Source organism: Bos mutus, chromosome 24, assembly GCF_027580195.1.
Source record: "Bos mutus isolate GX-2022 chromosome 24, NWIPB_WYAK_1.1, whole genome shotgun sequence".
Lineage (NCBI taxonomy): Eukaryota > Metazoa > Chordata > Mammalia > Artiodactyla > Bovidae > Bos > Bos mutus.
This window is the reverse complement of record NC_091640.1, coordinates 12347235-12371715: the sequence shown is the minus strand read 5'-3', so window position 1 is coordinate 12371715 and position 24481 is coordinate 12347235. Positions and strand designations below refer to the sequence as shown.

Genomic DNA, 24481 nt, shown 5'->3' with positions numbered 1-24481 from the left:
AATACAAACTCAGGGTAAACACAGCTCCCCATTCCCACCTTTTGGAACAAAGCGGCATAGATGGCAGAGAAATTGACAACATGCTTGTAGTGTAAATATCATGACCATTTGAAAAGCCTTTCAAGAAATGCAGTGTGAGAGCCCCACCTGAGGGGAAATTCTGTTCTCTAAACAGTCTCTGATTCTTTTTGTTCTTCCTTCCCTCCTCCTTAATCCCTTTTCCCTTTCATCCTCCCCTCCTCTTCCTTTAGTCCTCACTTAACTTCTTTCAATAAATAGGTGGTTGTACCAAGCATCCTTCCAGCTATAGACGAGAATCACAGGAGATAAGACCGAGCCCTCATGGAACCTGCCTTTATCCCTCTTCTTTTTTCTCTTCTTTCTCTCCTGCCGATTGATATCTTGACACACCATTGGACTAAAACTAGAGTAGCCTAGCAGTCATAACGTGGTAGCACTCAGTTTCTGCTGACAACCACAGGGAAACCTTGTAAAAGAAGTCTGAGCCTGGGCTGGGAGCACAGAACAAAAGGCCACTGAAGCCCGTTGCTTACAACTACATCTTGTAGTGACAAGGAGTAAGGCAACGGGCTTTGCATCTCCACCAGGTCCCCATCTACCATGAGGGCCCTTGTTAGCTGGTGATTCCACTTCCTGGATGTCAGTGATGATATGCTAAAGCACCAGCAATGCCAGCCCAGTGGTAGCAATCGCTGTTTCTGAGCATGTCAGCTCAGAAGTGGAATCATGAAAAAGTTATAATAAGACACCGAAGCTGCCTGGCTCACTCTCAGATACCTTTTATGGCTTTTAATTATTTTATATATTTGCTTCCTAGATATCTTGAAATCCTTAATCAGAACCCCAGATGCTGCTGCACCAGCCCTCACTGTACCCTGAAGACCAGATTGAGATGAACTTTCATTGGTCCCAGGTACAAGTGAATCTGGGAACCTCCAAATTGGTTGGACTATTGCAAACTTTCACTGCGAAAATTTCAGTTTCTACACTGACCAAAAAAAAAATGACTTGGACTTACACACACTGAATATCAACCTTTCTTCTTGTCTTTCTAACTCCTGGCCCAGGTGTACATGCAGGTACTTCACTTATAAATGTAGACAAATAAAATTGGAATATTATCACATACTCCAAGTTTGATCTTTCTGTCTGTTCTTGCTTCATGTTTGACTTAACATGAAGAAATTCACAAATGCAGATAAATCTCTCTCTAAAAAGAAAAGAAAAGAAAACTGGTGAAGGCATCTAAAATTTTTTATTTTATAATGCTTTATATGCCTGGTGCCTACACAAGTTTGGGATGTACTGACACATGCCTCTTCTGTAGTTTATAGCAGAGGCTATTAATATAGTTGGCAAGATCTCACTTCCTTAGCACTGTTAAGAATATTTAAAATGTATAACACTTTTACTACAGTTTTATTAATAAGCTTAAATAATTAAATATAATTATATTAGTGGTTAGTATAAGATGCTGATAATACTTCACACCTTTTCTCCTCTGCCTGATTCTGGGAGTGTCATTGCTTCATTCATGTTAGCTGAGGATGTGGTGAAATTTTCCATTTGGGAATCTTCCCTGGCACTATTATGGAGAAATACAACTGAGGCTTTATTTCCTCCATTCCAGGACCCAAACTCTGTACCTGCTGGTCTTCTATAGGTTGCATCTGTGAACTATCTAAGAAAAATTGTACCAGACAGAGTTAAACAGGCAAAGAGGACTTTATTCAAGACTAGTGCAAGAGAGGAGAGAGTCTGAACTGGACTCCTTTGTAATCAAAGACAAATGAGAGGACTTTTAAATGCTGGGGTGAGCTAGTGGTAAAGTAATGGAGGACATTAATAGGGAGGTTAGTCAATGTGATTAGACTATCTATGTCCGTTAATTGGTACCCTGCAGACAGGGGTGGGGAGATAGGGGTTCTATCTTTCTTGATGATGCCATTTCAAACGAATGGCTCCCAGGGCCCTTGAGAAAGACATCCATGGGTTGCAGAGCTGGGAAGAGGCCTATAGAAGATCTATCTGCATTTCAAAGAGATAGAGAAAAAATCTGTAATTATGCATTTTCTAAAGTAAATGTTCTAAGGATAGAGAAGTCAAGGTCCTAAAGTCAGGCAGAGACCTTTATAAAATTTTCTTAAGCTGAAGGAAGCAGGCAGCTGTTTTGGTAAAGCTCTTGGTAAAGGGCTGTCTTTCAGCTCTTGGTCTACTTCATTAAATATTTGTTGGTTTTGTGAGCAAGGAATATAACTCTAGCTTCTCTTTTCCCTTGCCGTGGTCACATTCTCCTCTCTGATCATCACCTTCTGCCCTTCTTGCCCACTGCACTTTGAGTTTCCCTGGAAAATCACTTCACATTCTGCCAGTGCCCTCTCTAATGGTGCATTTGTTTATGAGCTTATACCTCACTTTCTTTCTAAAAGAGTGTGAAGGGGCTCAATCTCATTATCTCTAGCCTTTATGGTCTGAATTTAGCTTCTGGGTTCCTAGAGGACAAAGACCGTGTCATGACTGAGTTCCGATTTATACACATCAATGGGTCAGTAAGCATCGCTTTGCCCCCAGCAAAGAAGAGCTAGCTCAGTGACTCAGCGACAAGGCAGTTTGCATTAAAAATCAAAGAAAATGTGGATTTTTGTGCTGGTCTAAACTACAGATTGCAGAAGAGTCTGTTCCTTGGCATTTTCCTTAGTCTGAATATTCACTGTGCATATGTTAAATGTCAAGTAGAATTCACTCAAAATCTCAGCTCCAAAGAAAGCAAGAAATCAAGTGTCATTATCTACAGAAAGCAATGAAGGGGGAAGCCTACAATGGGGAGGAGACACTGGATGATTTGAAGTTTGAGGAAAGCAAGTGTCAATTTTGTAAGCAAAGAAAAAGCAAGCTCAAAGAGATTTAAGCCAATCTGAGAAGAACAAATAAAGAACCAGAGAGAAAAGAATCTTGAAATGGCGTAGGATGGAAGACTGTGCGGATATAAAGCTGAGTCAACTTTCCGGAAACCAGAGTGTCCTGTGACTTTCATCTCACAGGAAGCTGGAGGAAGCCAGAAATCTGCATTGCTTTGCAGTTCTAAGGAGCAGTCACTTGCCTAACTGGGGGTGAAAAGAAGGAAAAATAATGGGCAGAAGCTCACAAAGAAAGTCTACTAATAAAATATTTAGATAGTACTCAGGAGAGGAGAGCAGAAAAATATTGCTTGCAGCACTAAACTGTGCTGACCTTATTTTGCAGGAGTCCTGAGTTCTCAGGTAGGAGTTCAATGGCTGGGTTAATGGGAGGAAAAACATGTTGGCTTACAGTGCAGGTGTTTTGCAAAAACAGAGAAAATAACTTTTGACTTCTGAGTTGTGGCTGCTTTAACAAAATATCATGGATTGTGTGGCTTAAACAATAGAGGTGTTTTGTTTTTGTTTTTGTTTTGTAATAATGTAATGTCCCATCACTTCATGGCAAATAGATGGGAAAACAGTAAAAACAGTGGCAGACTATTTTTTTTGGCTCCAAAATCACTACAGATGTTGACTGTAGCCATGAAATTAAAAGACATTTGATTCCTTGGAAGAAAAGTTATGACCAACCTAGATAGCATATTAAAAAGCAGAGAACACATGTATACCTGTGGCAGATTCATTTTGATATATGGCAAAACAAATACAATATTGTAAAGTTAAATAAAATAAAATTAAAAAACAAGAAAAATAAATAAATAAAAAAATAAAAAGCAGAGACATTACTTTGCTAACAAAGGTCCATCTAGTCAAGGCCATGGTTTTTCCAGTAGTCTTGTATGGATGTGACAGTTGGACTATAAAGAAAGCTGAGCACTGAAGAATTGGTGCTTTTGAACTGTGGTGTTGGAGAAGACTCTTGAGAGTCCCTTGGACTGTAAGGAGATCCAACCAGTCCATCCTAAAGGAAATCAGTCCTGAATATTCATTGGAAGGATTGATGTTGAAGCTGAAACTCCAATACTTTGGCCACCTGATGCAAAGAATTGACTCATTTGAAAAGACCCTGATGCTGGGAAAGATTGAAGGTGGGAGGAGAAGGGGACGACAGAGGATGAGGTGGTTGGATGGCATCACCGACTCAATGGACATGAGTCTGAGTAAACTCTGGGAATTGGTGATAGACAGGGAGGTCTGGTGTGCTGCAGTCCATGGGGTTGCAAAGAGTTGGACATGACTGAGTGACTGAACTGAACCGAACTGAATGTAGTGTCCTAGAAGTTGGGAAATCTAAGATCAGGATACTGGCATGGTATCTGGGTTTCTTGGTGAGGGCCCTCTTTTTCATACGCAGATGGTTATGTTCTTACTGTGTATTTTTGTGGTGCAGAGAGACATTGTCTTTTCAGTGTGTCCCTTATAAAGGCACTAATCCCATCCAGAGGGCTCTGCCCTCATGACCTGATCATCTCCTAGTGCATGTGCGTGCTCAGTCACTTTAGTCACTTCCAGCTCTTTGCAACCCCATGGACTGTAACTTAGCAGGATTTTCTGTCTATGGGATTCTCCAGACAAGAATACTAGAGTGGGTTACCATGCCCTCTTCCAGGGCATCTTCCTGACCCAGGGATTGAACCCAGGTCTCATATGTCTCCTGCATTGGCAGGTAGGTCCTTTACCATTAGTGCTACCTGGGAAGCCCCTAATCTCCTCATAGAGCTCCCACCTCCATATATAATCACACTGGGAATTAGGGCTCCCACACATGAATTTTGGGGAAGGGAAGCAAACATTCAGTCTCTAGTACCTCGTAAAATAAACACAATGGGCTAAACCATTGAATTAGGTGTATTATTTGATTTTGGGCCCAGAATAGATCTTATTTTATCAGCAGTAAGTAATAATACAAATGTACTATGTGCTCAGTCGCTAAGCCATGGCCGATGCTTTTGCAACACCATGGAGTATAGCCCACCAGGCTCTTCTGTCCGTGGGATTTCCCAGGCAAGAATACCAGAGTGGGTTGCCATTTCCTTCTCCAGGGGATTTTTCTGATCCAGGGTTCGAACTCAGGTCTCCTGCTTGGCAGGTGGATTCTTTAATGTAGTTTCTTTTTAATGGGTGTTTTCTTTTTGTCCATCATTGATGGGAAAGGAGTTGGAGTGCTCAGTTTAGGTCATCCATCTGTCCAGTCATGAGTAACCATGAAACTAGAAGGCCCAAACCTTCTAGTTTCAGAGAAGCATGCAATCAGATATCCAATGATTCCATTTTATCAGTGATGCAGAAGGAACCAGGAAAGGTTAAGAGAATATCCGAAATTCAATTAGTATGTGACAGATCTAGATCAGATCCCAGAGCTTTTGATGCAGATTCCCAATCCAGTGGATTTGTTTGCTTTGCTTTTGTTTATTCCACAGTGCAGTTTGGGTTCTGTCACCTGCCTGCATGTCCCTCTAGCAAATTTATCTGGAATATTCAAAGAATGAGTAAATTCCTCACATTACTCTGATATTCTCTTTAGATGGGATGGTTTAATTTTTTTCTGAATATGGGTTCCATTGTGCTGAAACCTTTTCTACTGTTAGTCGTGCACTTCTCAGATATTCCTGCTAGTTTCATGTCTTTTCAGCCGCTTGCAGTTATAAAAGGAGTCTCTCTTGGCTATGAACATTTCAACTTTGATGGCTGAAAGCTTTCATCCTTTTCTGCAGAGGCCGGGCTTGCAGATCCACCTACAAGTTGTTTGGAGGTGGTGATGCGAGTTCTCTGGTTTCTTCTGGTCCCCTGGTTAGCATGAGGGGGAGAGGAAAGAGAGAAGGACTATGCTTATGGCTACACGGGATGAGTCATCTGTTCTCTCCTGGGTGAGCTGCCACAGCTCTACATTTATGTGACCAGCTCACCTCTTGGTTGATGAGGTTGGCATCCTCTTCCTCCTGCTTTTCTCATGCCGAGAGGCCATCCCATGGGTTCTTGATCCTGGGGTCTTCTTAGGCCCTTCAACTCTCTTGGAAGCTACTATAAGGTTTTGAAACCCAGCCTCCTGTCTTAGGTTTCCTCAGCCTAAGCTGAAAGCTTCCTCTGTACTTGTTCCTTCAGTCCTCCTAACTCTAAAAGTTCTTTCCTGACTCACTGAATGTCCAGATGGGTGCATGTACTCTTTTAGTTGCACGGCTTCCACTTTTTAGGCAAGAGAAAGGTCATTTGTTGCTAACCCAGTGGAACTGTTTGGGCATCTTCTCACCTTATACAACAGGAAGGAACATCTTTAGAGGGTGCTCTACAAACTTATGCTCACTCGCTCAAAAAACCCTCTTCTCAGTAGCCTCCGATGCTTTTACACCTGTGTTCCATCAGCCAGAGCCGGCAGTCCAGGGACAGAGCAGCAGACTGCAATGCCCACTTTGCTTAAAAGTGCATCTTTCAGAATCCCCTCTAATGAAATTGGAATTTGGAGTATTTAGCAACCACACCTTTTAGTCTCAACTGTTGTGTCAGTCAGTCAGTGTTAGTCACACTGTTGTGTCTGATTCTTTGAGACCCCAAGGACTGTAGCCCACCAGGCTCCTCTGTCCATGAGATTCTCCAGGCAAGAATACTGGAGTGGGTTGCCATTTCCTTCTCCAGGGGATCTTCCCAATCCAGGGGTTGAACCTGGGTCTCCCTCATTGCAGGCAGATTCTTTACTGTCTGAACCACCAGGGAACCCTCAACTGTTGTGTGGTTGACAATTATTGGAAATGTATTTTCTGTATATAGCCCCTGCATATATTAATTTGCCCTATTCAGGAAGTTTAGGTTTTTTTTTTTTTTTTTTCCTACTCTAATGACAATCTGTGTTTCCATGACCATCCCTCCATTCTGTATAAGAGCTAGAGTGTAACAAATTTTATATTGATGGATGCATCATTGCTGTAAAAACAAAACTTACTTTCTATTTTGCTAGTTTAGAGCATCAGTACCTGCATACTCCAAGATGTATTTCTGACAACCTGGACGAATTTCATAGTGAACTTTGAGGACTATAGATATGAACATTTCTTGTTTTTCTGCAAGAGATTGATTGACTGCTCCTAAAAATAGAACACAGGGGAGAGAAAATGTCAGAAGTCATCCAGAGAAGTCTCTTGCTTCCAAGTACTTAAATTTAGACCAGTTGCAGTTTAAACTTGTTGTTCATCTTTTTTTTTTTTTGGTATTCCTATATAATGGAGACCCCGCAATCATCTGTGTGTTGGTTCACTCAAGCATTTCTTCTAATATCTAATGTAAAGCTTCCCTTCTGTGAGGTAAGCTCATTCTTTTTGAGCTTTATCTTAGTTTGTGTTGTTGCCGTTCTTTGACATTTCTCCTAAACTTGATTTCAGTGGTGGATAAAAGTAATCATCTAAACTCCCCTCGGACCTAATATCATGCAGGCCTGACGCAAAATGGATCTTTTCCAGACAGCTTCTAAACCCTGTGGAAACTCAGGGAGAGTGACAGAGGGCTGATAGAGTGCCGGCTGTCTGATGCCCCCTACTCTCCCGCAGACCCATAGAAGGCAAAGCGAAAGCCTCTTTAAGAGAAAAACCAACATTGTCAATTAATGCAAGCATGTGGAATCTAGAAAAACAGTTCAGATGAACCTACTTGCAGGGCAGGAATAGAGATGTGCAGTAGAGAAGGGATGTGTGGACACAGGGTGGGGGGGAAGGGGAGGGTGGCGTGAATTGAGAGATTAGGTTTGGCATAAATACACTACCTTGTGTAAAGGTGCTCCCTAGTGGGAACCTGCTGTAAAGCACAAGAAGCTCACCTTGGTGCTCTGTGATGATCTAGAGGGGTGGGATGGGGGGGTGATGGGAGGGAGGTGCAAGAGGGAGGGGCTATATGTGCACATATACCTGACTCACTTTGTTGCACAGCAGAAACTAACACACCACTGTAAAGCAATTATACTCCAATTAAAAAAAAAGACAGAGATAAGAGGGAACCAAAAGGCAGAATGAGCAAACAAGAAGGAGATAGAACTGAAGATATCAAGTGTTTGCAAGGCTGGCCTCTCACAGGGACAGCAGCAGTTTTCCCCACCACCTGCAGAAAGTGGAGATGAGGCAGAACCTACCGGAACTTCACTAGCACCTCACTGCTCAGCCCCCATCCTACCCTGTTAAGTGATGTTCCCTAAGTTTCCTTTTCCAGAGGTGAGAAGAAGAGATACCCAGTCACAAGCAGCCAATCCATTGGCATTTTTCACTGCTAGTAAATCACTATGGATGATGACTGCAGCCATGAAATTAAAGGATGCTTGCTCCTTGGAGGAAAAGCTATGACAAACTTAGTATGTTAAAAAGTAGAGATGTTACTTTGCCGACAAAGGTCTGTCTAGTCAAAGATATGGTTTTTCCACTAGTCATGTATGGATGTGAGAGTTGGACCATAAAGAAGCCTGAGCACTGAAGAATTGATGCTTTTGAATTATGGTGCTGAAGAAGACTCTTGAGAGTCCCTTGAACTGCAAGGAGACCAAACCTAACCCTAAAGGAAATCGGCCTTGAATATTCAAGGACTGATGCTGAAGCTCCAAAACTTTGGTCACCTGATGTGAAGAGCTGACTCATTGGAAAGACCCTGATGCTGGGAAAGATGGAAGGCAGGAGGAGAAGGGGATGACAAGACATGAGTTTGAGCAAACTTTGGGAGATAGTAAAGGACAGAAAAGCCTGGCATGCTGCAGTTCATGGGGTTGCAAAGAGTCAGATAGGACTTAGCGATTGAACAAGTGTGGGCAATGAATAGATCACATCTGATTGAAGGAGGATAAAAGTAAAAGGCTGCAGAGAGGGAGATAAGTGGGTGATCTGTTGAATCTTGTCATGGAGAAGCAAGCTGAGCATATGTAGAGAAATATATGAGTACAATTTTAAAAACAGAGGTGTAAGGGGAATACTTTGACATGGAGCTATGAATGAGGTGAATTTACAAACTTACAGAACTAATTATTTTTGGTAGCCTTACCTAGTTTTCTAATTTTTAAAAGGGTCATTGATACTCTTATATTAAATTAATAGAAATTTTTAATGTATTTTTGATATCTTAATACAATGACCTAATTTTTATTTGGCAAGCTAAAAATCATTTATGTTAGCCCAACATGGAAGTGTGATTATATTTTCTTTTTTAATATTCATGTGTTCTTTTCTCTTTTTTCTTTCTTCCCTTGTTTTTTGTTCATGTGTGGCTTTCATTCTGCCAACGTTATTGCCTTGGGAGAAAGAAAGCTGGATATTAAGAATGATTGGCCATTCTTTAGTATTTGATAGTTTAGAATCACGTACACCTGATTAAAGAACTAATACAGTTTACTTGCCCCAAAGTTGTAATTTTATACCCCAAGAAGTTCCTTTTTTTGGGTAATAAAGGCATAAGAAGCTATAGTAAGGAACCCCTAGTGTGTTAAATTTTTATTATTTCTTGACAAGGCAAAATTACAACTCCTATTTCTATGGCACCAGAGAGAATTTAAGACCTCTATACCTACATTTTTAAAAGGTTAGGAAGAACTGTACACAGTTGACATTTCAGAGTATGATCAAAGTGTGGCTCAGTCTTTAACATGTACTTTAAACGTGTCAGATACACCATCCCCAGCTCACTGTAGCATAAAAACTTCCCTACAAACTACCTGACATTATCTGACCAAGTGATTTCACTGTTCAGTGTGTCCCACTTTCTGCTTGTCAAGCCACTCTATTTAGCATTATGCTTGCTAAGGAGGACCTATTTCACGCTGGTAACAGATTCTGTCTACACTTATCTTTCAAACAGCCCTATCATATTTTAGATATTTTAAGTGATTGCCATCACCCTTTCTTTGGTGGCCAAAAAGGAAGGCAACAACAAAACATGTACCATTTTGTGTCCTATTGTGTCTGTTCCGACTCTGTATTTGAAAATTCTGAGAATTCACTGTGAAGTTCACATTACTAACGTTGTGTTTTCATTCCAAAAATCAAGTTGTCAAAATGAAGGAGTTTTGGAATGATAGAAATGAATGCTATTAGGAAAAAAGATCACAAGTTCATGTGCGTTTTAAAAAACCGACCTAGCCCTGCCCACTCTGGATAAAATGCACTAAGATAGCTGTTTGAATTTAAGATATCAAGACGGCACAATGGACTGGGACTGCTCCGGACTTAGACTCTTAGCCAGATAATAGCAAATCCTGAGCATTCTTTTATGTACAGATTTCGGTCCTTTGGTGAAATGATGTTTCTTCAAAGCGGGAAAAAAAAGTTTGTTGTGAGAACACTGAGGCTCAAATGTCTTAGGTATTGCTTCTTTTTCAGGGTGGGGTTATTTTGCTTAAATTGCACCATTTCTGTAGTTTGTATTCTATTTTATTGTAAGCCAAATGATACCTTTCTTTGCAGGTGACAGACAGGCAGTGCAATTGAGGAAGCACCATTAAGGAAGGCGCTGTTTGTTGGAAAGAATCACTGAGGGACTGAGTGGAAAACCCAGAGCCTGTCAAAGTAACTAGGCATCACGGATGACATGGGGGCTCTACTGAGCTTCCTTCACTCTCATGTAGGAACCTGATGTTCAACTGCAAAGATTGTTCAGTGTATGAAAAAGGAAATTCAACTCAACATATATTTACTAAGAGGCTGTCCTGGAAATGCAGTCATAATCATTATGATGCTTTCCAGGTGGCTCAGTGGTAAAGAATTGGCCTGCCAATGCAGGAGACACAAGTTCGATCCCTGGGTCAGGAAGATCCCCTGGAAGAGGAAATGTCATCCCACCCCAGTATTCTTGCCTGGGAAATCCCATGGACAAGGGGGCCTGGTGGGCTACAGTCTATGTGGTCACAAAGAGTTAGGCATGACTGAGCAAGCAGCACCATCATTATGAACCAAAAAGAAAGTTTACTAAGCTGTAGACATTATCCATAGAGCTTAAAATTTAGCATATTTAGTATATTTTCCATATGCATGTACCACCATATGCTCATGAGAGATACACAAACAAAAATATACTAAACATCTGTCTTAGCATGGGTTAAGGATACTATTGGTGGGTGGCTTATAAGCAACAGAAATTTATTTCTCATGGTTCTCTAGGCAGAGAATCTGAGATCAGGGTGCCACATGGCTCGGTTTGTGGGAAGTCCTCTCTTGAGTCGTAGATGGTCATTTTCTCACTGTATCTTCCAGTGACGGAGAAGACATGAGAGACAAGGTCTCCTGCTTCTGGGAACTAACCACATTGGTAAAGAGTCTACCTTCTTGACATAATAGCCTCCCAGAGGCCCCATCTCCTGATATCATCATTCTTTTGAGGATTAAGATTTCAACACATGGATTTGGGAAAACACAAATCTTTATTTGGACACAACACGAACATTTAAAATGAAGAAGGCGCATTTCATTTTAGCTAGGAAGTGATCCCGAGCTTATCTTACTTCTTGTTCCCTGTTTCTAGCAGAGGCCTATGGAATGAGAAGATGGACTTCTACCTGTGAGTACAGAAAGCTCAAACTTCCCCTACTGGGCCACTAAGAATGATCATGAGAAAGCCTAATTTTTCTCATTTCTTGTTCTTCATACATTGGCTTTTAGGGGATACAAAGTCAGTATAACAACCTATGGTTCAATGTATACTGCATCTTGAAAGGCAGGGAACCAACCTTTAAACTTGTCTGCCCCTGAGTGAGCCCTGGGAAGCAGTTCCATTGCTACACAGACCAGTGTTTTCTCTGTGATGCAATGCATAGGAAAACCAAGGGATCATATGTCCATGTGTCCACTGTCTCTTCTTTGGCACAAGGTGGTCTGTTGGTCCCAGGATATATTATGCAGGAGCTGAAAGCAATAAATTGTGCAGTTTGTGAGCCCTCACGGAGGCACTGCAGACAGGGAAGAGAAACCCTAGCCAGAATCTGCATCAATCCAAGTAAGAATACTTCAGCATTGCTTGCAGGGTGAAATGACCTGTTGCAATCAATTTGCTACCAAGAAGCCAACTGAGAGCCTCAAGAGGTGACACCATGTTGAGGACTCAGAGTTCTCAGCTTCTGGCAGGTCAATTACTCTTCAACGGCGGAAGCTTTGGAGTGCAATCAAGGTCATCTTGACAGAACTCTGTATATCCTCCATGTCTTCCCCCACAACTGCTCCATCTCTGGCCCTCGCTCAGGCTCTGGAGTGGATAATATGGAGGCTGACTGATATCACAAATGGGTACTTTTGTGTATCTGGAGTTCAGTGTTCATCTCTGGCATATTCTCTCTGAGGGACACTGATCTGATACACAAAGATCCACACACTTTGCGCCCAGTCCCACTGGTCCATCCAAAGAAATCTTGCTCAGATGTCCTTGTCTTTGCTCTTATCCATGCCTGCTTAGTTGTTCAGTCGTGTTTGACTCTTTATGACCCTGATGAAGCCTGCCAGGCTCCTCTGTCCATGGGATTTTTTCAGGCAAGAATACTGGAGTGGGTTGCCATTTCCCCCTCCAGGAAATCTTCCCCACCCAGAGTTTGTACCCACATCTCGTGTGTCTCCTGCATTGCAGGCAGATTCATCAGGGAATACTGCTGTTACTACAATATTACAACATTGTTATCCAGAGCATTCTATAAAACTCAGCCCACAGGGCCAGTTTCTCCTTCCCAGAGTTTGTCAGGGTCAGCCCCCTTCCCATGCCCCAGGGGATTGGTCGTTTCACAACTGTCCATTTTCAATCTGCACCAGTATTCTAAGCTGGCCCATCCATGAGGTTCATATTTGTTTTTCTTTCTCAGGTTATTGGTAACACTCACGCTTCTTCCCATTTCCCACACTAGCCATACAAAGAAGCCAAGAAAAAGTGTCAATTCAAAACAGGCAGATGACACAGGGTCTGGGACATCGGTTTGTTTCTTTATTTATTTTTGTTTTCTGTCAAACCTGCTTGTTTTGAATCCAGAATTTTCTATGGTTTATGACATATGATGCATCTGTCCCACCTTGTGACATTTCCACCTCCTGACGAGCATCTCATTGACGTCCCATTCCTGTCTCACCGTGTGAGAGCCTAGTGACATGCTGAGGAGCAGTCTGGGAATGGTGAAGAGTTCTTTGCTGCAGAAGACATGAACTCGCTCTGCAATCCTAGAGCTCTGCACCATGACTCTTGGTTTGGGGGTCTTAACAGAAAGCCCACCTAGTGCTGTATTGGAGAAGGCAATGGCAACCCACTCCAGTACTCTTGCCTGGAAAATCCCATAGGTGGAGGAGCCTGGTAGGCTGCAGTCCATGGGGTTGCTAAGAGTCGGATACAACTGAACGACTTCACTTTCACTTTCCACTTTCATGCATTGGAGAAGGAAATGGCAACCCACTCCAGTGTTCCTGCCTGGAGAATCCCAGGGACGGGGGAGCCTGTGGGCTGCCGTCTATGGGGTCGCACAGAGTTGGACACAACTGAAGTGACTTAGCAGTAGCAGCAGTGCTGTATCTGCTACAGATTCCTGGTGAACCACAGAATCTCCCTGACATGTAACCCAAGCTGCAGGACAGTGTGTGCCACAGTCTGAAGCCATTGCAGAGACCTTTCTTGTTCTGAGTCCTGCTCAAATTTTGCAGCCTTCTAACTCCTCCAACAAATGAGTCAGGGCTCTGTCTCTAAATGTGGCAGATGTGGTCTTCAGAATCCAAAGATGTTTACCAAGAACGGCCCCTCTTTCTTAGTGATAGAAAGTATAAGGCTTATAAACTTCCCTGACCTTAGAGGGTGTCTGGCCATGTCCTTAGTCATGGGACCCCTCTAATCCTCAGTGATGGGGCAGACTCAGGAGTCTTTAAGGGTTCTCTGATGTACCTTCTAGCAAACACAGGCACCCAGAGTGGTTGTTCTGCATCCTGTTCACATGATGTAAAAAATGCCGTGGATCAGTGAGGTGCTCTGAAACACATGGGGCACTCAAGTTCCCTTTGGACTATATTTGATGGAAACCAAGACCGGCATCAATGATTTTAACTCAGAGAGTTTAACATAGGAATTGACCAATTAAATATAAAAAAAATTGCAAAAGCAAAATGAGAATATTGAATTAATATTGAGTAACTTCACCATGGACTCTGTCCTCTCTGGTGGGGAAAATAATAGAAGTTCTGGTATTAAAACTTAGAAGACTGAACTTCCCTGATGGTCCAGTGGTTAAGATTTCAAACTTCCAGCGAAAGGGGCATGGGTTTGATCCCTGGTCTGGGAACTAAGATCCCACATGCTGCACAGGGAGGCCAAAAAAAATTAAAATAAATAAATAAATCTAAAAAGATACCTAAAAAACTTAGAAGGTGAAGGTGGAACCATGATATAGGATGCTTGCCAGGTGGTGTGATGTCTCAGGTTCTCAGGGGCCCCCACAAAGCTGGGGCTCAGATCTCTAAGAAAGATGTTACTGGGCCAGTGATATCTCTGAAGCTGGTTCTAAGGAGGGAAAAAAGTCTGGAAATGAGCCACATGTTCTTCAAGGACAAAAGACCATTGTTAGAGTGGTGCTGGCAGAACAGGGGAAAATCCAGAAGAAGTAGGTTCCTTTTTCCTTGCCCAGCCGTCCAAACAAATCCAAGTCTGCCCAGTTCTCATAAATCCAGATGTAAAATCCCTGGCTGCTTTATAAACTAGATTTATACAAGTGCTCTACTGGCCCTGGAATAGGTGAGTACCCTGTTCATTCACGCTTTCATTAATTCCTTCTTTCTTTCTGAAGTTACAGTGCACTTGCTGCATGCTTCAAAAGCTAGTTGCTTTGTGCTGAGGACTCTGCAATACACATACTCCCTTCAGTGAAACCAGAGCAGCCAGAGTTAGATGGATAACAGGGTGGATAAAGTTATAACACAGGCCAAAAAGGAGGGTTTCAGTGAGAAGAGTGTTCAACAGTTTCATATACTAAAAAGAGTTATAAATCAGTGAGTTAATTGAGTAAAACCAAAACCTCTAAAATTACATATTTCTTTCCACTTGGAGAGACCTTCTTACTGTTCCCAAGGATATCAGACAGTTGTTGTTCAGTCACTAACTTGTGTCTGACTCTTTGCAGCCCCATGGACTGCGGCACGTCAGGCTTCCCTGTCCGCCTGAGTTTGCTCAAACGCATGTCCATTGAGTCTGTGATGCCATCAGATATTGTAGACACACTTTTAGTTGATAGGTTCTCACAGAAGAAGGAAAATAACTTTTTAAAGAGATACAATCAGCCTAAGAAATAAGAATGCAACTTGGAGCAGAATTCAGAGAAATTCTAATGGAGAGTCTACATAAAACACACAGTTTTCACTAATTATCTGTTTTAAACATAGTATCACGTAGGGAACTCTACTGAATGCACTGTGGTGACCAGACTGGGAAAGGAGTCCGAAAGGGAGGGGATATATGTAAAAATAGGCTGATTCACTTGGCTGTAGAGCAGAAACTAACACAAAATTGTAAAACAACTATATTCCAGTAAAAACTAACTAAAAAAACACACGCACAGACTATCAGTGAAGAAAAATGCAAAATAGCATGTGAATGCAGTTGAAAAATGAGTGCCTCTAGTCTGCAGTTAATTTAGTCATTCTGAGACTCCTAAGAGATATTACTTTGCTTATATAGTGTTTTGTTTCCTCTGCTTTGTTTGACTTATTGTTAATTTTTGATTTATTTTTACAATTATCTTAATTAAAACGTCTTTTACTTACCCCCCAGGATCAGGCAGAGTATAATTTGTAAAAACAAATAGGTATGCGTGTGTCCCACTATGGAGACCGGGCTCCTGGTGAGACGCAGGACGGAGCCCACTGATACAAAGAGAGCGGCCTGGAGGAGCCTGGAAGGGGTGGTTCAGAGTGAGAGAAGAGCCCCCAGGCCAGCCTCTCACCGGAGAAGGCTTTGGAGGATGTCCTTTATCTTAGACAAAACAGACTCTCTGAGGTTTTCCCTCAGTTGGTTGGGAAACTTCTGCTTCTGGGGACTCTATGCAGCGATCCCTTTGTTAGCTATTCTTGCTGCAGTTTGTCTTCCAGGACACACGAGGCACTCTCCCGAAGAACGTGGTCTTCACTTTGCAGAAGCAAAAGAGGCATCAAAATAAATATTCTCAGGGACTTCCTTGGTGGCCCAGTGGCTAAGACTCTGTGTTTCCAATGCAGGGGGCCTGGGTTCCAGCTCTGGTCAGGGAAATAGATCCCACATGCTGCAACTAAAGATTCAGCAGTTTGCAGCTAAAATTTTCAACCAAAAGATCCTGCATGCTGCAATGAAGAGCCCACATGCTGAAACTAAGACCCAGTGCAGCCAAATAAATAAATAAGTGTTAAAGATAAATAGAGGTCTCCCCTGCTGGCTCAGAGGTAAAGAATCTGCCTGCCAATGCAGGAGATTCAAGAGATGCGGATTTGGTCCCTGAGTTGGGAAGATCCCCTGGAGTAGGAAATGGTAACCTACTCCACTATTCTTGCCTGGAAAATTCCATTGACAGAGGAGCCTGGCCAACTACAGGTCATGGGGTCACAAAGAAAGAGTTGGACATGATTGAGAGACTGAGCACACATGTGCACAAATAAATAAATAAACAAACAAACAAACATTCTCACACTGACTCTTCATCACTGGGTTATTGAGGCCTTTTCACTTCTTATTTTGATGTAATTGATAACCTGTATAGTAAACTTGGGACTACTCATACCCTGAAATACTATAGACCACTTGTATCTGATTTGCAACATACAGTAAGCAGAATAAGGTAATGAAAGTTTTGATGATTTATCTTAAGGAGGAGTTGAATGTAAAGCTTTCTGACTTCCTCACGTTGGTCTGAAAATTAGGCATTTTCTTCAATGAATTGCCTTATTTTTTAAATGCTGCTAAAAAAAAAAAAAAAGTCAAGTTCAACATCGCACAGGAATGAATTCTTTGCTTATACTGATAGCTTTTAATAGGAACCATGTACCAAAGTATAAAATCTTTGATGTTGACATGTATTTTAATAGCAGCAGATAATTACTTTAAGACATTAAAGAAGGAATATAGGGGAAAGCCAATTTTCTTTGTAGTAGTTTTAGAGAAGAGGCAGTTATAAAAGTGGATTTCATGAAAAAGGATATTTGTGCCACTTGCTTCAATTATAACATGTAAGTGTAGAAAAACCTGGAGGACAAAAACACATACAAGCCCAAACCTTTCTGCAATCACTTGCTCTGATGTTCAATGAATACAACTATTGTACAACTTTTTAGACATTTTAAGGAGTGTTAAGCATACCCCTATTAGAAGTGCTTTTTTTGAGAAAGCATTGTTAATTGAAACCCAGATCCAACCTCTCCTTCAATGGCACTCAATGACTTTGAGGCTAGGTGGGGCTTCCCTGGTTTCAGAGATCTAAATAAAGTGGGCTGATTGCAGGTCCACATCTGGGACAGTCCATGGTCACCTCCACAATGTCTTCAAATTCTCAAGGAACTTTCTTAGGATCATCTCATGCTTAGCCTGCATACACTGTCTATGTTTTTTTTCCAACATTCCCAAGAGGTAATTCTTAGCCTCACCCCTGGTTTCCATATGTGTGTGCACGCTCAGTCTCTAAGTCTCTGTGATCAATGGACTGCAGCACACCAGGCTTCTCTGTGCATGGGCTGTCCCAGGCAAGAATACTGGAGTGGGTTGCCATTTCCTCTTCCAGGGGATCTTCCCTACCCAGGGATTGAACCTGCATCTCCTGAGTCTCCTGCATTGGCAGGAGGATTCTTTATCACTGAGCCACCTGAGGAGCCTGGTTTACACCCACCCACACACACACACACACTTAAAGCGTCTGGCAGCAATTGTTGATTAGATTTCACTTTTTTGAGGATTAGTGGAGTCACAGGGGGTTCATGCCACCTGATTTTTCCTCTTTTTTCCTCTATTCCTCTCCCATCTTTACTGTACTTTCTCTATCTCCTTCTGTCTGTTTCCAAAGGATGGGGGAAAAAAGAGGGAGAAAAGAAATCTCCATTTTAAACTGCATCAGCTGAGTTCTTTGCCCAAGACCTGGGGTCCAGGGAACTTCTATCTCTGCACTTTTACTAAACCCTTCCCACCAACTAAGGAGTTCTTCTCACTATAAGAAGTCTTCTACTCACTATGAGAGTATACAGATTTAGTATATAGAGAATACAGATTTACATCTCAAAAGTTTCTAGAACTCTGATTTCTTTAGTCCTCAAAATACCAGCTCCGATGGTGGGAAGCAGTGGGAGTTTCATATTTGAGATGACAAAAACCAGTTCAGAAAGTTAAGACTGGAGATTTCTTATCTGTAAGAGATAGGAGAGTGAGTCACTCTTGATTCTTTTCAGTCACATTTGGGAATGGTTACAAGTATGTTTAGCATTTTGACAATGAACAGTTTTGTACCATTATATTTATAAATATATAATACTTCCTGAGGATAAATTTTAAGAAGAGGAATTGCTAGGCCAACAGTACAATTTTTTTTTTTTTTTTGCTTAAAGCTTTGGCATATTTTGCCAAATTGCCCTCAGAAAACTCATACCAAGTTTTACTTTTTGTTGCACCTTCCCTAACAAGTACTAGGTACTGTATTTCGTTTTTCATGTTTGGCAGCTAATGGAAAAAAAAAACACATTTTATTTTTATATTTTTAGTTATTTTTAATTGCTGTGAGGTCAAATACCTTTTTATGTGGTTATGAGCTGACTTCATTTTTCTACTAGATTGATCATCTTATTGATTTTTTCAGAATATTATCTTTGTTTAGGAGACTGGCCGTCTAAATTTTGAATCCAGTAAGTGAAATATTGTTTCAATAATATAATGTATTCCTTGACAAGTAAGAGATACTCACGGAAATATTTGTGATACTCACAATTTTGAATCCAGTAAGTGAAATATTGTTTCAATAATATAATGTATTCCTTGACAAGTAAGAGATACTCACAAAAATATTTGCCTGAAAGATTCCAGCAAGAAATCTTTGACTGACTTCCCTTCTCCCCTTATGCCGCTTTTCTCTTGTATTCTTAAAGGTGTGTAATGAGAACCACGTACCTTGTATTATTTTCAGGATTAATAGACTCAGGGAGCAAAAGATGCAGCATTTGGAGCATGAAGAATTACTAACTAGCAACACCATTTTGAGGAATGCTTTCACATTCCCAATGCTTCATTGCTTCATTGAATAGTGAGCACAGAAACTCGGTTGGAGGCAGATGCTGTGCTCACACATATTACAAATGCAAACAGTTATCACCACAGTGAACAGAGAGGAATGAAACATACACACACACACACACACAAGGAAAATACACAAACTTGCTTCATGGGAAGAAATATTGCACGGAAGTTGAAAAACGATCTCGCTTTAAAAAGTGTTCTCTCCAGCTAGGGCCATGAGCACGGAGTCACTCCGCCGTGTCCAGTTCCATTCCAGCAAGAATACTGGAGCAGGTGACCATTTCCCCCTCCAGGGAGGAGGGCTTCCTGACCCAAGGATCCGTCCTGACCCAAAGATCAAACACAGGTCTCTAGCAGTTTCTGAATTGCAGGCAGATTCTCTACCACTGAGCCACCTTGGGAAGCCCCCATCTAGGGCCAGTAAACATAAGTACACTGGATGATGACATGAAAACTTAAAAAAGCAAAATAATCCTGGTGGTAGTCAGTGCTAGAGTCTGTAGGACTAATTCAACATGCAAAATATTATCCTGATGTAAATGTTAAGTCTAATTTAAAGAAAGACTATAATAAATATATAACATTTATTATAAATTTTGGTTCGAATGAAGATTTGTGCATTTTTCTGGGGAGAGGTTTCTGTATTATATTATAACAGATTCTCAAAAGGAACATGCACGCTGTTCCCTGTCCTAACCTTAATATTTTAACATTCTCCACCTTCTCTTTGAAGTGACCTTTCTTTCTTTTCTTTGTTCTTCTGATGTCAAAATAACATTCTTTCCAAAACTATTCTTTGGAAATACTTTCCAAAAACCCCACATTAAAATTACCTTGTTAATGAAATGATTTTTAATTCAGCCATCATAGTACTTGTTCTTCTGGATATAAGCAGAACTGTTTCTGCTTCTATTAACAACAGCAACGAAGTCACATTTCCTTAATCATTTTGCACGGTGGTCAAAGTGAGCCAGAGGCAATATTTTATTCCATCTCCCCAGCACCTTCCTAACCTTGTTTTGGATCCTCTGCATCCAAAGTTTAGGTGAAATGAAGTGAAAGTCTCTCAGTCGTGTCTGACTCTTTGCGACCCCATGGACTGTACAATCCATGGGATTCTCCAAGCCAGAATACTAGAGTGGGTAGCCTTTCCCTTCTCTAGGGCATCTTCCTGACCCAGAGATTGAACCCAGGTCTCCTGCATTGCAGGTGGATTCTTTATCAGCTGAGCCACAAGGGAAGCCAAGAATACTGGAGTGGGTAGCCTATGCCTTCTCCAGCAGATCTTCCTGACCCAGGAATTGAACCAGGGTCTCCTTCATTGCAGGCAGATTCTTTACCAACAGAGCTATCAGGGAAGCCCTGATAAAAACCTTTAGGTGCTGACAGCAATTCGTTTCCATACGTATGAATGACTAAAAAATCTAGCAGATGGATGGTTCTTGTCTTGTGACTGATGCTTCACTTTCTAGTTTTTGTTTGTTTGTTTTGTTTTGCTTTTCAGGAGTCTATGTTCTTATCCAGTGCATTCTGTGGCTGCATTCTGGGTTTTGACATTGCTCTCATCATTCCTCCCCAGACTTCATGCCATATCACCATTGGACACCTGAGAAACCTCTAGATGAGGTTCTCTGCATTGTCTTTATCATTCTTTGAATCCTAGAACTTCCAAAGTGAAGGCAGGTCGGATGACCATTTGAGTCTCTTCTCTCCACTAGAGTCACCAGTGAGCTGGAATTGCTAAGAGAGAACACTGCAGATTCGAGGTACAATTATTGTCCCATTTGCAGATGCATTCTGTGATATTTCCCTTCAAGTGAGCATGTATTCCAAGTCGATATTTCCTTGAAAAATTGAATATTCTATTTCAAGCATTTACAGATGGTCAAATGAATTATCATCATCCCTACTGTTTGGAAGGAACCTGTTATAGTCCTACTGGTTTATTATTAAGCCAGAAAAATGATGTAAACAAGCCTGAGTCTCCATCTTTGGGAACTGAAACTGACATCTTGGAATCATCTTGATTATAGAAGAAATGAAACCAATGGCTGGGTGATACCATTATGTCTTAATATATTTTTCAGTTCTGCTTGACCTGTAATATGTCAGTAAGAAAAATACATTGAATAAAAAAGGATAAAGTTGATATTTATTGCACTTTTCTATAGTAAAGAAATATTGTGAGAGGCCATAAAGAGATTTTCTTTTTCAGTGCTTTATGGTGATGATATTATTTTGTAGCAGGTAGGGCAAAAGATTCAGAGTTCAAATAGTTTTAAGCCTCTTCTGTTTATTGCTTTGGTGATCTCAGGCTTCTTAAAGATTCTAATCCTCAGTTTCCTCATCTTCACAGCAGGGGTTACTCCATCCTCTCAAAGTGTCATTTATGAGAAGGTAATGTTGACACATCGGGTTTTCCTGGTGGCTCAGTGGTAAAGACTCCACCTATCAATGCAGGAGACGCAGATCTGATCCCTGAGTCAGGAAGACTCCCTGGAGAAGGAAATGGCAACCCACTCCAGTATTCTTGCCTGGCGGGCTGCAGTCCATGGGGTCACAAAGAGTCAGACACGACTTATCATCCAAACAACAGCAAATGTTACAGTGTATGTGAAATAATTTTAGAAGACTAGAATAGTGTTTGCAACTGCCATTGAGGACAATTATAATCGACTTTTTTTTTGGTCTCCAGATACTAGTCTTTTCTGTCCGGGGTGATGTCGTGTACTTGGACAACAAATATTTGAAATGAATCAAAAAACTTGAGTTCAGGAGGTAAGGCTTTGGACAGCAACTGTTTCTCTACTGTTTCTGCCTTCCCAGCCAATAATTAATCCCCGTGCTGTGCTGAGGAGTCTTACTTGGGGAGGATTAACCTTCGACTTCACACCTCTGTGCTGCTTGGGAAATCAGATTCGCCACACTAAATGGAATCATCACAATGGCGATAGCCTTTTTTTTCCCAGGCTGTTTAATTTATTCTGCATAACTAGCCACTTTCTCCCTCAGGGGAAATTCATAAAAGATCTTGAGCCTCTGATCTTCCCTGTTAAAGGGGACAGAGCGAATAAGTCACGGACGAGCCTCCCAGTGGGGTTACATGAAGCTACACCTAGAGAAAACCCTGTTTGAGGATTATCAGAACACAGCATCTGTGCTTCGTGTTCCTAAACTCCAGTGAAGCATCATGAATCCCTTAAAATTTTTGTTTTGGTTTGAAATCTTGGTCTTTCTTGTTTTATTTTCCTTTCTTTCTTTTTTTTTTTTTTTCCATCCCTGGGCTGCCCGGGGTCACATCATGCTTTAAGAAAATAAAAAGGCTTCGTTAGTCAGGCAGTATCTGTAACAGATGTCAGTTCAAACTGAGCACCCTAAAGAGAAGCCAACTACACCTTTGGCAGCCAGAAATGAATACATCCTGAATCCAACAAGACAAACGTGTCCAAAGGGCTATTCTAACAGATTTGACTCCACATTGTAAAGTGCTTGAGTGAATGCGACAATAAAGGGTAGATGTATATTTCAACACCCTAGGAGTTCATTTCTGTCAATCAGTGGCTGGAATTTACTTTGCGGATATTACCTAAAGGTGTTTTTCAATCACTGGACATTTGGAAGCCTGGTTTGAAACATGCATTTAAATAGAAGCTGAATGTCTTAAAAGCTTTCTGACCATTTGAAGCTGTTATTCAGAAAATAACATTTCAAAGTAGTAGAGCAATGCCACTGGATTTTCAGAGGGGGAAGGGGAAGCCAAACAACACTGAGTGAACTGTTCCACTAATGTGTGTACCAAGGAAGCCACAGAACAGAAGCTGAAATTCTCCAACGCTCACTGTTTTGCATTCTACCACTGCTGCTGCTGCTAAGTTGCCTCAGTCGTGTCCGCCTCTGTGCCACCCCATAGACGGCAGCCCACCAGACTCCCCCATCCCTGGGATTCTCCAGGCAAGAAAACTGGAGTGGGTTGCCATTTCCTTCTCCAATGCATGAAAGTGAAAAGTGAAAGTGACCACTACGTGACAATTAATCGTGAAGGAATAGCATTAGGAAGGAAAGCTGTGCATCCGCTGTGATGGGGAAGCAGTAGTGATTATAGGAAGACCACACCAAGCTGGAGCATGGACAAATAAAACTACATGGATCTTGGGAGGATGATTTATTCCATGCATTGAGAGAGCCAGGCACTATATTAAGCATGGACTCATCAAATCTTGGGGGTGTCACTGGTGTCCAGCTAGCAAAGAACCCACAAGACAATGCAGGAGACACAAGAGAGGTGGGTTCAATCCCTGGGTTGGAAAGATCCCGGGGAAAAGGTAGTGGCAACATGCTCCAGTATTCTTGCCTGGAGAATCCCATGGGCAGAGGAGTCTGGCAGACTACAGTCCATAGAGTTGCAAAGAGTAGGACATGACTGAGCAACTGAGATTGCATGTATCCTAAACTCAACAAAGTTTAACACCAAGCCCCCAAAGAATTGAGCTTATCTACAGTAAAGTAATAGCTTGCCAGAATAAAATTAACACTCTTCAAAAGAATAAAACAAAATCCAGACTAAGCTCCATAGTACAACACCAGTTAAAAATTATGAAGAAACAAAAAAGAAAGCAATATAACTCATGGGTGGGGGAAGGAAGAGTAGTCAATACAAACAAACCAGACAAGATAGAAAAGTTGATAGTAGCTTGCCTGGAGAATCCCAGGGACGGGGGAGCCTGGTGGGCTGCCGTCTATGGGGTCGCACAGAGTTGGACGTGACTGAAGTGACTTAGCAGTAGCAGTAGCATACACAGACTTTAAAACACTTGTGTGAGTACTAAAATATGTCTAGGTCTAACAGTCTATGAAAAATGTTATATATATATTTATATAAAATTTCAGAAGAGTCCTTGCTTCAGTGAGATTCAGCAAATAATTTAGTGAGCCCTTTAGAAAGTGCTGAATACATTACCGGACACTAAGAATAATAAAATAAACACAAACAAAGTCATTTTCTGCCTTTATGCAATCTAGTAGGGATCAAAACTAAACATACAATTTTCACTGTGTGTTAAGAATGCTAGGATAGCATGAACACGCATTGCACTAAAGCAAAAGGAATCTGATTTGCTTGGAGGTAAAATAAAATCGGAAGAAGTGAAATAACCAAGATTTTTCTAGAAAACTACCCACAGATTCCTATATTCCATGCCTGTAGTTTGCCTTAAATATGTACTCCAAAATTCTTTCAGAGAGCTAAGCCCATCCCTTATCCATTAAATGGCAGTTTGAATGTACTATTTCTTAATGCAGAAAGTGAA

At 41.4% G+C, this 24481-nt stretch overlaps 1 long non-coding RNA gene across 1 annotated transcript in view; it reads right to left on the bottom strand.

The window, feature by feature from the left end:
* Positions 1-6943: 6943 nt before the first annotated feature.
* LOC138985353 (uncharacterized) overlaps positions 6944-24481 on the bottom strand; it is a 48765-nt gene continuing 31227 nt past the window's right edge. Inside the window, exon 3 of the long non-coding RNA XR_011462427.1 lies at positions 6944-7057. This is a non-coding gene — a long non-coding RNA (uncharacterized lncRNA). The remainder of the gene's footprint in view (positions 7058-24481) is intronic.